Source organism: Myiozetetes cayanensis, unplaced genomic scaffold (genome assembly GCF_022539395.1).
Source record: "Myiozetetes cayanensis isolate MyiCay16 unplaced genomic scaffold, myiCay2020 scf7, whole genome shotgun sequence".
Lineage (NCBI taxonomy): Eukaryota > Metazoa > Chordata > Aves > Passeriformes > Tyrannidae > Myiozetetes > Myiozetetes cayanensis.
Window position 1 is genome coordinate 49,042,728 of NW_026087964.1, and position 15,502 is coordinate 49,058,229.

Sequence of the window (15,502 nt, forward strand, 5' to 3'; positions counted from 1 at the left end):
CCAGTCAGGTTTTTAAATGTGTCCCTTGGAAATTATACACTGGAAGACTGCACATAGCCAAAGCACAGGAGACAGTGTGGAATTGCTCCCTTATCTGTTGATATTGGCTTCACAAAAGAGTGCGGCAGAAACTACGGCCCCAAACTGTCTCCCGGCGGAGGGCCACTAGCAACCCAATCTCATGTCTGCGCTGCTTTATAGGGCATTGATTTTCTCTTAGGAGCGGATAAAGCTCTCACTAAAATCAAGGACAAAATCCCTATTGATACCAGTAGAAGTAGAATCCAGCTTTTGTGATTTAAGTGGTGTGTATAAGGAGGGATCTCTGTCTGAAAGAAGAAAGCCTGTAACTTTTTTAAGCTTGGTTGTATTCATCTTACGGGCGATCTGAAACAGGTATTATAAGCATCCCAGTTCCCTTAAGTGCTTTCCGGGGGAAGCGCCAAGTACACCAAAGCTTCATGTCATTTCTCTTGCTTCTTGACTAAAATGGCTGACTGATATTTTCAGAGATGACAAAGCAGCAGCTGTCGTGCTTGGGGGGAGCCTGGTTGTTGCCCAAAATGCTGCGACTCCTTTCCACCTGGGGCAGTGCCCTCCACAGGCTGGAGATCCAGGCACAGCATAACGCCCTCGCCTCTGATCTGGCTGTGTCATCGTTGGCAGTGAAGGAAAAGTGACGCATCTTCATCATATCAGGATGAATGATTCTATCCCTAGAATCCTTCTAAGGATAGGGTTAATTGGCTTTTTAGGGCGGTGAGAGGGAAAAGAGGGAAAGTGTGACAACTGTTTCATTAGATGGGATGTTGAATAAAATAGTTAAGAGACTGCACCCCCCAGAGTTAACCTTTCCTGCCTGCATTTCAAAGCTCAATCATGAGGTTAGGTTTGAAAAGGCTGGTGGGGTGGAGAAGGGGAGGTTAATGTATTTTATTAGTGTCTGCTAAGGGGAAAAAAAAAAAAAAAGCTTTTCTTTCATGATGACCTGAATTATTCTCTCCTACTGTAAATGAAATGACAGCTCACCTGGGAGAAGAGAGAGGGGATTTAAAGCCAAATAACGATTCATAAAATCCATTGCTGAAAGATAAATAAGTTTTGAAGAGCATCTAGTGCTAGAACAGCTTTTCTACATGTAAAACTCTTATAACTGAAAGCCATTAAGTCAATTAATAGTATACACTACATCAGAGCTAGCTCATGCCAGCAGAAGGTGAGCTCAAGAGAACAATGCCCTGGTCCAGCTGATGTGCTCAGCTAAGACATCATGTTACAGGGCACTGTCCTGGCAGCAGGATGTGCATCCTGGGTGGGCAGCCCAGTTTTTTTTTTGGTTTGCAGATGGCTACTGCATAGACTTCTTCATCTGACTCCTATCTCCTGGTGTTTACTTTCTGTACGTTTTTCTGGCTTCTAGGCCAGCATGAATGCCTCTTTGGCAGAAATTTGCAAAAGGAAGGTGCCCTTAGGACTGGTCTTCTGAGCTGGGGAGGCACACTGCTCAGTGTTTTGTGTTCCCAGATAACATCAGGCTCTGCTGTGTTCTGTTTCACCCTGCTATAAATCCAGAGGAAATCTGTGTCCTATCAGTTTACAGTGAGGAGAGAAAGAGACCCACTGCGGTGAGTGCATTGTACAAAATGAAGTAATAAGTCAGTCTGGGTCTCCACCTGGCCTTGTCAAAGGGCAGGCAGAAAGACATGCTGTGGGGAGGTGGGGTGAGATGGAGGGGTGGCAGGCTCAGTTTGAATGTTTGCCCTTTGAATTAATTCTGGTTGACCTACTTCAGCAATGATTGAAGAATTTTTTATTCGGTTTGCCCTGATCTATCCCCTGGTGAGCATGTGCTTGTTATTTTTTAATGAAACCATTTTCACAGACTGTTGTTTTAGGTGTTGCGAATGGAGGAGAGTGAGGTTATTTTTTGGTTCTTATTCTATTTTTCGTTTCTTCAGGGTTCCCAGCGCCATGAGGTTGCTTTTAACTGCGTGTGCACAGTGCACTCCCAGTTCCTCACTCTCAGCTCAGCAGGTTTATTTTCACAGCAGATAAAAATAGTGTAAAGATATAATCATCGATTTAAAAAAGATCTCTCTTGCAGGAGTCATAACCGAGTATTTTTGTCTTTCCTTGCGAGTCATGTGCAAGTAGACTTGAGGAGCATCTTGCTCTGGCTTTAAACTCCTCTGGAGTAGTGGCATTTGAGCCTTTAGAGATAGAAAGCATGTAGGATGGGATGCACTGAAGCAACTATGAAAAATAGCTATTAATTTACACTGTGTGCTTATGTCAGACACAAAGGGCTTGCCATTCTGGGTGAGATCACTGTTCCATCTTGTTCTCCGTCTGAGGAAAGTTCAGCATCTCTGCCATCTCAACACATACATGCACATTCTTCCACCAAGGCTGTTTCACTGCAGATGTGCAGTAAAAGTACCAAAGGGCGAGATCCTGAGGTCTCTGCATTTTTGGAAGCTTAACTTCCCACTAATTGCAGTAATTCTCCACCACTCTGGAGCTTTTGTTGTATAATGAAAGAGGCTCCGGGGATAACCTAATGACTTAAGTGACTGCAGATCTGGGGCTGATTGCCTTTTGAAGGTATTGCTTTGGCTCTGAAGTGGCAGGTATGGTAAACAGAAACTTTGAGGGTTTGTTAGCCATCAAAAGGCACCAAATTTTTATCAAATTAAAAGTCACTGAGTTTGGTTTTGCTAAGTGCTACAAAAGAGGTTTCCTTGTGGCAGCCTAAGAGACACTGTCATGATGGACCTTTCCCTACCATCTCTTTGCTGACAGTATCAACATTCCTTTTGTGGGGCAGGAGTAAGGGCAGAAAGCATGAAAGTTAAAAGAATATCTTGGTTCTTTTTGTGGTTTAGACTTTTTTTCTGTCTTTAAGAAAGTAATTTCCAGTTTTCTGGCTACGAAAGCAGCATGAAAAATGTTCATTCTAAATATTATTCTGAATATTAAGTAAAAAGCCCTTCGGTTTGTTGAGTGAATGCTTCTTAGGCAACTAACATTGATCACAGTTTCAAATACCGATTACTGACTTAATGGAAAAATCGACCAAATGCCAGTAACTATTTTTCAACAAATAAATAAATAATGCTTCTAGAGAGGGACAATACAGTGTTTTTATTTGTTGTATCATATCCCTGTTATTAGCTATGTGACGTATAAGTTGAAAGGCGAAAAAAACCCAAAGAAGCCTTTATCTTAAACAAAGACATATAGCTTTAGTCCCGCTTCTCAGTATAACTTGCCAGGAACAGGTTTCATAATGGGACACTATTATCATAACTTTAATCTTATTTAAATTCAAAAGTCTTCCTGCAAGCCTCAAGGCCTAGAGGAAAGACCTTTAGTAAGTTATCTTAAGAAAGCAGATTGCCTGTGAGTCACTTCTCATAGTCCATAAAATCCTTTGTAATTTACAGAACAGCTGTCCATAATAAAACATCAGAAAAGCTCTACTTTGAGTCCTGAAACTGAAATAAACATGACATAGAAAAATACAATTATGTGGAACACATTTAGAAAGGTGCATGTGCCAGCTATAAGCTTATGACCTATTTACTGCTAAAAAGTCTAAAGGTAATGGATTAGAAAAGGATGCCAGATGAAATAATTGCCAATAAAAATACATGGAAGAGCATCAAAAAGATCGTCCACTGGAACATCTAGAAAAAAATGTGACCTCTAACGAATTTGAGAGGGAGAAAATGTTTTCAAATGCAGATTTTGTTAAAACATTGACCTTCAGAGTTTTAAATTATTTTTCTTTTTGCTGTTCTTATAAACCAGTTCTAGGATCTCTTCAAGGTTAAGAGAGGAGTTACTGTAACATTTCAATGTAATAGGTGTTCACTTAGCATATGTTGGCCATGAAGAGGGCAAATGGAACCTTTTCATCTCATGGCTGTTTAGAAAAATAGCATTCATGGTACTGATCCCACATAAATGTCTTCATAACTTACAGATATGCTTTTTTGAAATGAAATTTCCTGTAAAGTCAGGTGCCAGTTAAAGCAATATTGATGTCAGTTTCTCTACCACCTTTGTTCCTTGAAGACCTTAAACTTATTTTGTTATCACAGACCCATCCATAACTTTCTGACAGAGTCTAGGACAGGGTAGGATGGGAAATACAGTAATGGACCTGAAGACAGATTTTATAAGAGAAGAGCTCTTACCTCCCGTGGGAACAAAGTTGCTCTTGCTGATGCTCATTTTGATTCTCTTTCTGGGGTTCTACAGAGTGGACTTCTGTTTTGAATAGTTTTCTGAGGTCCTCTAAAGAAACCAGCTCAAATTTATTGGTGAGACTTAAAAAAAAAAAAAGTAAAAAAAAATATTGCTATAACTTGAATAGCGGCTGTGATAAAAAATTCCCTTCTTGAAAAGCAAACTGGCAAGATAGCATTCAAGCACAGCAACGTGGGTTCAGCAGAAACCCCATATTGTGGTTCTTGGGAAGGAAAAATTAGTGAACTAGATTTTGGTGGCAAAACAGTTCAAGCACTCTTTTCATCTTTACACCATCTGAAGGGTTGTACTTCTTTTCTGACATTAGTGACTGACTGTCTACTAACTTCACAGCAAGTATAGCACAGATTGCAATAGGTTTGGACACTTGATGATATGACATGTATTATTTGCAACATGCAATGGCCTTTATATGAAACACAGGGTCAGTTAAACTGACTTGTCTTGCTTCTGTTTCATCAAATCTAAATGAAAATGGTTATGAACTTATATAAGGGACAGAGACAGATTTGTTTCTTCTGCCCAGTGTTAATAAATAGATGAGACAAGACAACATATTGGACTTTATAGTGATCCCTTGGTTTCCTCAGCACTTGTTGAGGATTGTTGCTATGAAAAGGCATAGCTTTCTGCAAGGCGGGAGGTGAGTGTGCTACACTTACTAGTGTAACTAGCTTAACTAGTTGAAAAAATGTGCTTAATCATATTATAAACTAGAGCAAGTGCTTCATTTGTAAAGCAACAAGAAGATGATCTACTGAAGAGCATTTTCAAACCAGTTTTTTACATGTTTTCTGTTTAAGGCTCAGTAGCACCATTATCCAAATGGTGATATTGAGAATGCAGCTGTGGTCTGACCAGGGGAACTATGTATGGTAAGAGCAAAGACTGAATTCAGGAACGGACTGTGGAGCAGAAAGCTTTTCATTCAAAGTTAAAAAAAAAAAAAAAAAAGGAAAAAAAAGCTCAGCATATCATTTACATGAGCTTCCTTCTGCGGCTTCCTTAGTCTGAGGCTCTGGTATATGTCCCATACCAGTGAGTGGAATGGGAGTAAGTAGGAATGTCACAACTTCAGGAGTTTAGATTTAAAAAAAAAAAAAAAAAAGCAGGAATGTGAACAAAAGATAGTCTGTGCAATAAACATCCCACATGTTTATACTTAGCCAACTAAATAACTTCAACAAGTAATTCTTCCAATTGCTTCCCCCTTCTGTTAGTATTTCTCATTATTATTTTTCAATACCATCTGATCTTAAATCTTCACCTTTTTAATAATCTCAAGCTGTTACTTCCCTAAAATAGTAATAAATTATATTGGATAGGGGAAGAAAACTAAGGGGAAAAAAGAACAGATGATGGGGGAAAAAAAAAAAGCTTGGGAAAGGGTTCATAAAGTCTGTCCAGAGCTACAGACATGTTTTGTGTCCTCGTGTGTGAAAGGATATCCTTAAAGATGGTTCTGCCAGGAAATATTAAGTCATGCTTGGAAAGAGGGGCTCAACAGTGGGTTTGGCTATTGAATAAGTCTAGCAACTCTCCTTGGCTTTCAGGATGTTTTTAGCTATCTATTCTTGATAAACACAGGCAGAAAGAGAAGGTTGAAAAGGATATATCTTCCAGTTGTGATTATTCCTCCATACTGATAAAAGGATTCAGGACTGTCAGCTTGAGGTTTTAACAATTTCATTTTTGTTTTCTAAAAAGCATCATGGGTGTTCAATTTTTTCTCTTCTAAACTGGGTAGATTTTGGTGAATGCTACCGCTGTAGCTGTTCTCCAGCATTATCCTGATAGTGAGCTGATGCAGTGCTCATGGTTACAATTCTTCTGGTGGCATGTTAGGGGTGGTGCTAAGTGGTTACTTTTTCTAGACCAATAATATTTGCAGTAGCTTGCTTTTGTTTTGTTAAATTCAAGTGATTAGTATACCCATCTGCCATTTTTCTGTCTTTAAAATGAGATATTTCAGATCTGTACTTCCTTTTTGTCTTCTTAGCAGCTCTAGCAGTTAAGCTGAGTCTGCCAAAGGATCCACTTATTAAATAACATTGATGGTAAAAGTTAGTGGAAGCTTCGATGCAGAGGTTTTCAGAGCAGAGAGTCTTCACAGGGAAAGGCGATGTGGTTAAGGCAGGTAATTTCTCTAATCTGCTCAGTGTAAAGCTGGCCAGGGCCTGTTCACTTGGTGGCATGCTGGAGTGACACAAGGTAGATAACCTGAGATGACCTCAAACGGCTGGCCTTAAACACCCACAAGTGCCTAGAGATGGTCAAAGTGAAGGAGATGAATAATGGGAATGATAGTTCTTCCACCCTGGCTGCAATGTAGTGCAACAAAGGAGATGGTCCAGCATTCCAGGGTGGGATTTACACTCCCTTGGATCAGTGAGAACTTACAGTGCCACGGTACTACATATTTTTTGCTCCCACGCACCCTAAAACACGTCTGTCAGTTTGTCTTTGCTCAAGGGAAAGACAGCAACCTTCCTCCCTTATCAGGCTGTGCAACATCTGTTTTCAGTTTATTAGCTACTTCCCTGTAAAACTGGAAGACTTCAGTCTGCTGAAAATGAAATTTCTGTTATCAACAGCTGCCAGTGAAATGTGCTTTTGTGGAGCATCCAGTGCCTTTGTACAGGACTTGCTCATCTTTGTAATTAAACCTCTCTGGATGGAGAGTGTGCAGAAGGTGTGGAACAGGAGCAGAGCTCATGTCGAAGGTGTCATTCACCGTTACTTCATATCCGAACTCTGGTTTTCCCATTATAGGACCGGTGACATTTTGGTTTTCTTCTTTTGTTCCCTCTTGCCGCCAATTCCACCACATACTGTGGTTTTCTTCATCTTAAAAACCTGCTTTTCCAATACCACTGCTCAAGCAGGTCAAAGACTCGCTAACAGGGTTGTTCTGGTAGCTGATCTAGCAGCTGTGAGGGAACCACTTTCTTGGGGTGAGTTTTAGTGACTCTTGGTGGAATTGGTGATGGACCACTAAAAGAAGTAAAGCCACTGTGCTGCCCAAAAAGTGAGCTGGAACTACCAACTCTGGCAAAATAAAATTCTGCTGTGATAGTGGCATATGTTTTGTATTTCTATTTGTATATATTTCAGTGTGATGAAGTGTCCTCTAACTCGGCAGCTTGAGGGGCACAACATTAAATTTCTCTGTTGCTGTTATTTTGAAATTTATTCACTCCTGTGTTGATGCATCCTAAAGTGACAGGTTTAAAATACAGCTTGCTCTCGTGTCCTCCTATCCCAGATGCAAAATATCGCTCTCTTCTTGAACTCCATTAAGCACATGGACCGAGTAAAATACTGTGCTCTCCTCACCCTCCCATCTGCAGATTGCTCCCCATATGTTGCATTTTAAGATGTAATTTAATAACTAAAGGGAATTAATACATTAAAAAAATTGGGCATGAATTTTTAGTGCTTGCAGAAGCTGCCAGATGGACAAGCAGAAAAGAGGGAAGACCTTTCTTTGTCACCAGGAGCCCTAGAAATGAGTACCAGCAGCACAAAGCTCCTCACACTGGCTGTTAATATTCCTTATCTTCCTTCTTAACCAATCACTGAGTTTTTTCTTGGGATTTCCTCCAGTCCCAGGCCAGACTGATTTTTTTTGTCTCTTCGAGCTGTCTATCTATCCAATACCATGCCTCAGTTAAGGGGATCAGCTTAACATCAGGAGGAGAGGGAAACAATGCATGTGTGCAGGTGAAGTGTGCACTACTCTTGGGCTGGGAAATGGTTTGTTGACTTGTTGGCAAGGACAGAGGTGGAAGCCAGGAATTGCCAAAGCCCAACTTGGTTGGCTGGTGCTTCTAGCAAGGGTACAAAGGCAGCTGCAGATAAACGGAACCAGCACTTTAAACACGTCTAGTCTGCACTGATATAGTGTGTGGTTTGCTGAGATTGCCAGAGTATTATACAGCAGAAGTCTGTTTGAAACCTGGATTTATGTAACTAATCCACTAAAATACTATAATGAATAGTTCATTGAGCTTTTAATCAAGAAGTGGTTTTTATAGCTACAAAATCATTGCACAACAGTATTATGTAATACAATTGCACATTTAAAAAAAGAGAAACCCAATGGTTCAGCACTGATAGCTTTTGCTATCTTATTATTTTTCTCCTTCTAAATCTGATATTTACCAGGGTGCTTGTTTCTCAGAGCATGCTTTTAGGTAACATCATGGGTAAGGCTTGCCATGTTTATTTAAAGTAGGTCACCAACAGTATTCCATCTTCCTTAAAAAGTATTTTGTTTGCTTACTGAATAGTGAGTATTGGCACTGTTTTTGTACCCACAGTAGAGTGAAGCAGGACTTTAGTGAGTTTTGATCAGCTGTTGAACTACCTTGTCATCATTGGCAGATTTTATATGCATTTGATAGATCTCAACCACTGATCTCAGACACCCTGAAGTTTTACAAGAGATGTAGGTAGTCCAGCTGTCAAAATAGTGAAAAACACAAATGAGCAAAGTACAGTAGATAAAAAAGTGGTTTGAGGGCATGCTAGAAATACCAACCCTATTTATGATCCTGATGCCACTGCCACTCATTCTGAGTCACAGAGCTTTGCCAGCCAGGGGCTGTGACTGCAAACTCCATGGGTTTCATGTACAGGGTAAGGTCTGGAGCTAGGTCAGCTATAGATGAAGCCATTATGTCAGGGTTATTATTTTTAAGTGTTGTTTGATGGAGCTTTTTACACCTACATGACACGGTGAGAACTTTTGTAGCTATCTTGCCAAGCTGTGCAAAGGTAGCTGTGCAAAAGGAGGCAGAACAGTATGCAATTGGAGAGACCTTTTTTCTGGTTTAATTTAATATTTGTTGTGATCAAAAGTAATAAATATTCAAGTTGGTAACAAAGACCTTATAGTAGTGTTTTGTGTAAATACATTAAGCTAAGAAATTAACAGAACAGTTAATGGAAGTTAATGGAATAATTTCAAATGGATGTAATAAATCTAACTGTATAGATATTAACTTTTCACATTTTTTTGTATATAAGAAAATAGGTCTTGTATCTTATCTGTCCACTGCCTGTTGGCTCTAAAGGTGTTCTACAAGTACCTGAAATGATGTTGTAGACAGGTGGGGGTCAGTCGCTTCTCCCAGGTAACAAGCAATAGGACAAGAGGACACAGCCACGAGTTACAGGGGAGGTTTAAATAAAGTACATTTAGCAAATGAAAGGTGCTTCTTTTCCAAGTCATGATGTTGTGTCTTCACCCTCTATCTCCAAAGGAAGAACCAGATAAAGTAGTAGGGTTTTTACATTAGGTTTCTTTTTATGATCTAATTACCAAACTACTTGCAGCCCAGCTTGGATGCTACACTGTGTTTTAGAGCAGCTCTGTCATGCACGTTACACTCAGTGTTTATCATTATCATGCTCTGTTGACAAGACAGTGAATAGAAATTGTGGAGAATATGTGACAAGCAATTCAAGGAAGCATTTGGATACCCCTAGTAAGTTAGTCAGGTTTGATACCTGCAAACTAACTGTACTAGGGGATGGAAGACTGATGGCGTGACACCACGTTAAATTGTTCCTTCTTTGTGGAAAGTGTGCAGTGGCAGCACAGTTTGGACAAGGGAACATTTGACAGCTAACCCATCACGTGCAGCTCACCCTGCAGGAGCTGCTCACCCTCGGTTTTGCAGGCAGCCAAGCGCTGATGAAGCAGGCACTAAACAGGAGAATCATTTTCCAGTCAAACAGCAGCGTGGCTATTTATCCCATGGCCAAAAGGATCTCTGTCAAACACTGCTGCCAGGAGGACATTCACTTGGCATGTTTATTCAAGTAAACCTGTGCTTGGCTGGTTTTTCTTTATGCATCAGGTGTTATAGGGTTTTTTGAATTTTTTAAATGGCTGAGGAGATAGGGAAAATGGTAAAATACTTTGCTGATCTGTAGTCTCATTGTATCCATTAATGCAAGGTGGCAGGATGACAGATATCAGGAAAACTCTGCAGGGTCTGTGCAGCCATGCAAAGGGATCATGCCAATATTTAGTAAAAGAAAGAGGGATGAGACAGAGTGTGTGTACTTGGGCTGACCTGGTTAATCGGTGCTTGGCTTGTCCAGATGTTGGAGTATTCGAGTAGCTTAAAGAGTGACCTGTAAGCAGAGTAAACAGTGTTATGCATGTGCTGTTGAGGCATTAATCTGAACTTCCTGAGGGATTTAAAACACAAAGTAGAACTATGATTTTACAAGGGATGGAGGTTGGGATTATCCAGGTTTTAATATAACTATTTCTTTTTTATAAAGCACATGATCTCTGCTCAGTGCAGAAGCACTTATCTTCTGTAACTACTGGGAAAATCCTACAGGCAAAGACATGCTCAAATATCATTATCTGAAAAGGGGACAGGAGAGGGGGGGAACACAGTGTCCATACATAAACATTCCCTGAATTGTCTTACATTGTCTTTGTATGGATTACATAGCCTTTCCCTGTACCTTAAATTTAGTGTTCTACCACTGAAATACTGTGCTTTTTAGCTGCTGGGGATTTTTTCAAAAATAGAGATTTTTGAAATCTCTATTGAAATCCTCTTTTGAAATAGAGTATTTCTTCAAAAATAGAGATAATTCATATTTTGAAAATTGCTAGTTTAGGAGCCTACAGAGGTCAGAGATGAATTCATCTGTCTCCAGTGTTCATCAGCAACTTTTTGCAGACATTTGAAATTTTCCTCTAAGTCCTAAAGTTCCAAAGTCAGATACTTTCTAGCCTAATCCTGTATTTTCTTCACCAAGCACAAATCTTCTGAATTAATTGTGTTTAAAAAAATGTATACTTTGCAGTGATATAGATTCAGTGTATTTCTACAGAAGTCAATAGGTCTGGTTTAGATTTATTCCTGGCCAAACTGAAAGCAGAGTTTGGCATGTTATGCCTGTACATATGCACACTTGTATTTTTAAAATCTTGCATTATGAAGTTTACTAACATTTCTGAGACAATGAGCTCAGGTGTCCTTACCACTCAGATTTGCTGATCCAGGGACTTTTGGGAATGCTTTGCCTCCTTTGGTAATCTAGTTTTTCTCCTGGATGTTGACTCCCTATGCTTTAATGCAGCACTGCAGCCAGAGCTGTAACTTCTAGGAAAGTGTCCAGGTTCAAGTATGCAAAGTGTTTTTAATTTAATTCTTAACCTAAATGTGGCTTATTGTCTGTGCAGAATCCATGCATATCTTAAATTCCACCTTAATTTCTACCCATTTCCACTTGGATGTATTAGTGTATCAGAAATTGAGTAAAAATTATGAGAGACCTTTCCAAGTAAAATTTGGAAATCTGTATAGTTTTCATTGAGTTATTTCTTGAATCAGTTCCTACATCTCGGATATTGGATGCTTTGTCTTCATGATGCTAGGTCCAATATTACACAGAGCTCAGATTTTGCTAAAATAACTCTAGATTGTCAAAGATCATATGTGATCACATCACATGCATTATACGTCTGTCAGATCTCATGGTATTCAGTAAGATCCTTGAATGTGATGCTTAAAATTTCAGTTCTGAGTATGTAAAGACACTGAAAATAATCGTTCCCTCTAAAATTAGAGTTAAAAATGTAAACCCTAAATCTTGTCTTCCCACACAAACACAAAAATATGCCTACATGTTAACATAGACACCTGCTTCCTTTGCAGAGATGACCTATTTTTCAGGTTATATATAAGCATATGTTTCTCTAGGTCCAGTTCTGTGTTTTCTACGAGCAGGACCTAAAGGTTGTGTTTGGTTTACATTAAAGACCTAAGCCCACAGATCAAGTATGGGCTAAATAAAAATCTAACTTTCCCCATCCCAATGCTGGGGAAAGAAAGCATTTGGTTGTTCTATTGGTTTTGAATGCCTGTTTCTAGGTCAGTAAATTTGGGCGCTGGATGGCTTGCAGCATCTGGACGTGAAAGTTGCTGCTCCGTGACTTTGCACTGAAGAGCGTCTGGCCCCTCAATACCACTTTATTTCAAGGTCAGAAGCCAACAAACATGCAGGTGGGACAGGAGTAGGGAGCTGGGAGAGGCAGACCTCCAGGTCTAAACCACCATGGGCGTAAAGGAAGAGGGAGGAAGGGTCAGGGGAAGCAACACGATGACATTATGCAAACTGGTTGTGATTTCAGCAGCAGGTTTGCCAGAAAAAGACCAGACCACATCCTGTCTTCTCTCCAAGTGTCCTCTCACTTAGCAACCCTCTGCACAGGTGACACAAAGTACATACTGTTGGAGACTCACAGCCAAAACATTTGATCCCAAGCTCTTCCTAATGCATTCCAGTATCTTCTATGAGAAGGTAGATTTCTAAACTCCAGTATCTTGCTTTGTCCCAAAAGATAGAAGACTGATAGAAAATTAAGTTTGGTGATTAAATAGCACTAAACTTTTCTCAACAGGGCTGGGTAAACCATAGTTGTGTAACATAGCAGAGGTTTATACTACACTGTACCCTGTATGGGCTTTGTAGGTACTGCTTGTGTTAGTGACAAGCACTAGAGAGCCAAATAAAAGGGGCCATGGAGAATTCTCTTCTGATAACACTTCTCTGTTAGAGGGATGTTATGCAGCATAGTGATATTGTACCATATGGCACGTAGTTCCTTGTAGAATGGGAAAAAACCTAAAAAAACAGCATAGGTCAACTGCATCAAAATACCTACTTGTACATGTTTTTAGTACAGATAAAGGGCAAAAATTTATGGACCAAAGGGATGTGGTAGGAGTTACATCTCACTGGCTTTGAACTTGTAGCTCAAATAAAAACAGGACTTGTTTAAATTAGAGTCATCTTGCAGAACACCTTCGGAGATTTTCAGACTGAGTTCCAAATTGGCAGCCCTAAATCTTTAGGAGAGCATCTTCCCTGCTTTATTCTCTTAACTGCCTATGGCAATTCTTGGTTATGCTGACGAAGCAGATAGAGACCAAAAGGAAGACAGTTAAATAGGCATTATCCAACACTGTCCTCTTCCCATATTTGCCACTCTCACTGAGGGCTTTACAAGACTTTTTTTGGGGGGGATAGGTATGGAGGATTGAATGGGAGTTATGGCACCTCTTGAGCTGCTCTGTTAGTTCTCTACTCCATCATCTAAGAAACTAGATAATGTTTACCATAGTAACCAAGAATCTAAGTGATATAAACATACTGTTTTAAAACTAACAGTGCACTGTTGACTCATAGGATTGCTTGAGCTGGGAGGATAGTAAGAGTGTCTTGAAATACACAACACAAGTCTCTTGTTTTGTACAAAACAATGTGGAGATTTTAAAGTGTAGAGCTACACAGTGATTTTTACATATAATCAATTGCAATACGTGTTTTCTGGCAACAATGTTCCATGCAGGTTGTGTAACAACCTCTAAATGAAATGCCAATGTCAGGAAGGGCCTGCACCTGCTTCTAGAATAATTTAATTTTTAAGACAATGTGACACTTGGGGGGATTTTTTGGGAGAGTGGGTGTGGCTGTTTAAAGACACATCTAAACCCAGACTGCATGCTGTTTGCTGTGTGTCATAACCTTATCTTCTTAGCAGATATTCCAGTGCTGCACAGTGTGCATCTGTGACTGAGACAAAATCAATGCTTATAGATTTAGCTGTGTAATCCTATCACTTGTCCTCCTAGATATGATTTGAAATGTAAAGTTCGTTAATGTTTAAATGAACTTGAAGGCCCAGGGTCTCCAGAGGAGTTTTCGGTTTCTTGGAGAGTAATCCATTTCTTATCTTTTTTTTCCTGCTTGTCACTGTCTGTCTTTTTGTCTCCTTAATCATTTAAGACTCTGAAACACTCAATCATACCCAAAGTATCTATCAAACGAAAAAAGCAGGAATGTTGCTAATCATGTTACCAAAAGCTGCTTAAGCATGGGGAATGCTTGAATTCCTCTGTATGAATCAGGGTTTGGAAAACTGAAACAGAAAGTGAATGATTAGCCTTTCCTGCTTTTGTAATGAAATCAGTTAAAGTTCGTTTCCCCCACACTGTAGACAACTGCTCTTACCTTTCAAATAAAAACTATGTACTTTTTTACGATACTCTATTTTACCTGTTTTGGCAGTCAGTATTTTATAAAATGTAGAAAAAATACTTGATTTTGTTTTTCTCATTCTCAGTTTTACTGGAATATATGTAGCAATGCTGGGGGAGTAGGGGGAGGAATTATTGGAGGTTTCTTTGAGGCAAAAATTCCTGTACAAAATTGTAGAAGAGGGAGGCAAAATAATTTTATAACTTGTTGCTAATTTTGCTGTTCCTGCATTTAAACATCTGTTACTTATTTGGATTGCACTGGTGAGAAGCCAGGCTTGTTCACCTAGGTGAGGAATTAGGCTACTTAGAGGAGCTATGTCAGTTTTTTAGGAGTTCACCTGGCATAAGTACTTGAATGCTTAAGGCAGTGATTAATTACTTTCAGTCTCTTAAAGCCCTAACTGAGACAAAATACTGTTCCACTGGGTTAATGTTCTGCACTTTAATGGATTAAACTGTTGGATTGGCCACTGATTGCTAATGTTTTTCCTGCATATTCAGTGTCTTTCTGCACTTCTGCATCTGAGTCTTATTTTTACAAGAGAAGCTTGGAAATGAGATTCACATAGGAGAGCTACATGCACCACTGTCAGTGTAGACTGCCAAGCCAAGCTGCCTCAAACACATCAAACTCAGCATAGGGTTTGTGTTCTTCATGTTTATGGCCTTCGGCAGTTCTGGGGGGAGAATTTGGCTCTGGATTTATTTTATTCCCAACCCAGCACTCCTTCCTTCATTTCTCACCAATGAAGGTCCCTCTGTGGAGGCACCTCTGGAAGTGCCTGGGGCACGTGTGGAAGGATGCCTGCCTCCCTGCCTGCCTCCTCCCACACACCCCTGTGTGACTCCCAGGTGGGACCAAAACTGCAGTAAGATTACTGAAAAAGTGGGGTTTATCTTTCAAAAAGAGCGTCCTGATAACAGAAAAGTCTTGCATTGAAAATCATTATCGGTGCGGGCTGATGCCTGCTTACGTATACACAGCCTGTGGGCTCAGCTTTGATGTGAGGTTTTACAGGTTGGCACAAGCACTCCCCCAGGCTCAACCTTCAGCCCCGCTTGAGGGACTGAAGCCCAGAGCCAGTGGGCTCTCTGCTCCCAGGGAGCAAGGGCTCGTCCTCTCCTAGGACAGGCAGGGGGGCTGC

General features: G+C 40.1%; 1 protein-coding gene across 3 annotated transcripts in view; it reads left to right on the top strand.

Annotated features, from left to right (window-relative positions):
• The window catches only part of UNC5C (unc-5 netrin receptor C), a 257,370-nt gene that overhangs the window by 118,055 nt on the left and 123,813 nt on the right, over window positions 1-15,502 (top strand). The gene's annotated exons all lie outside the window — the stretch shown is intronic.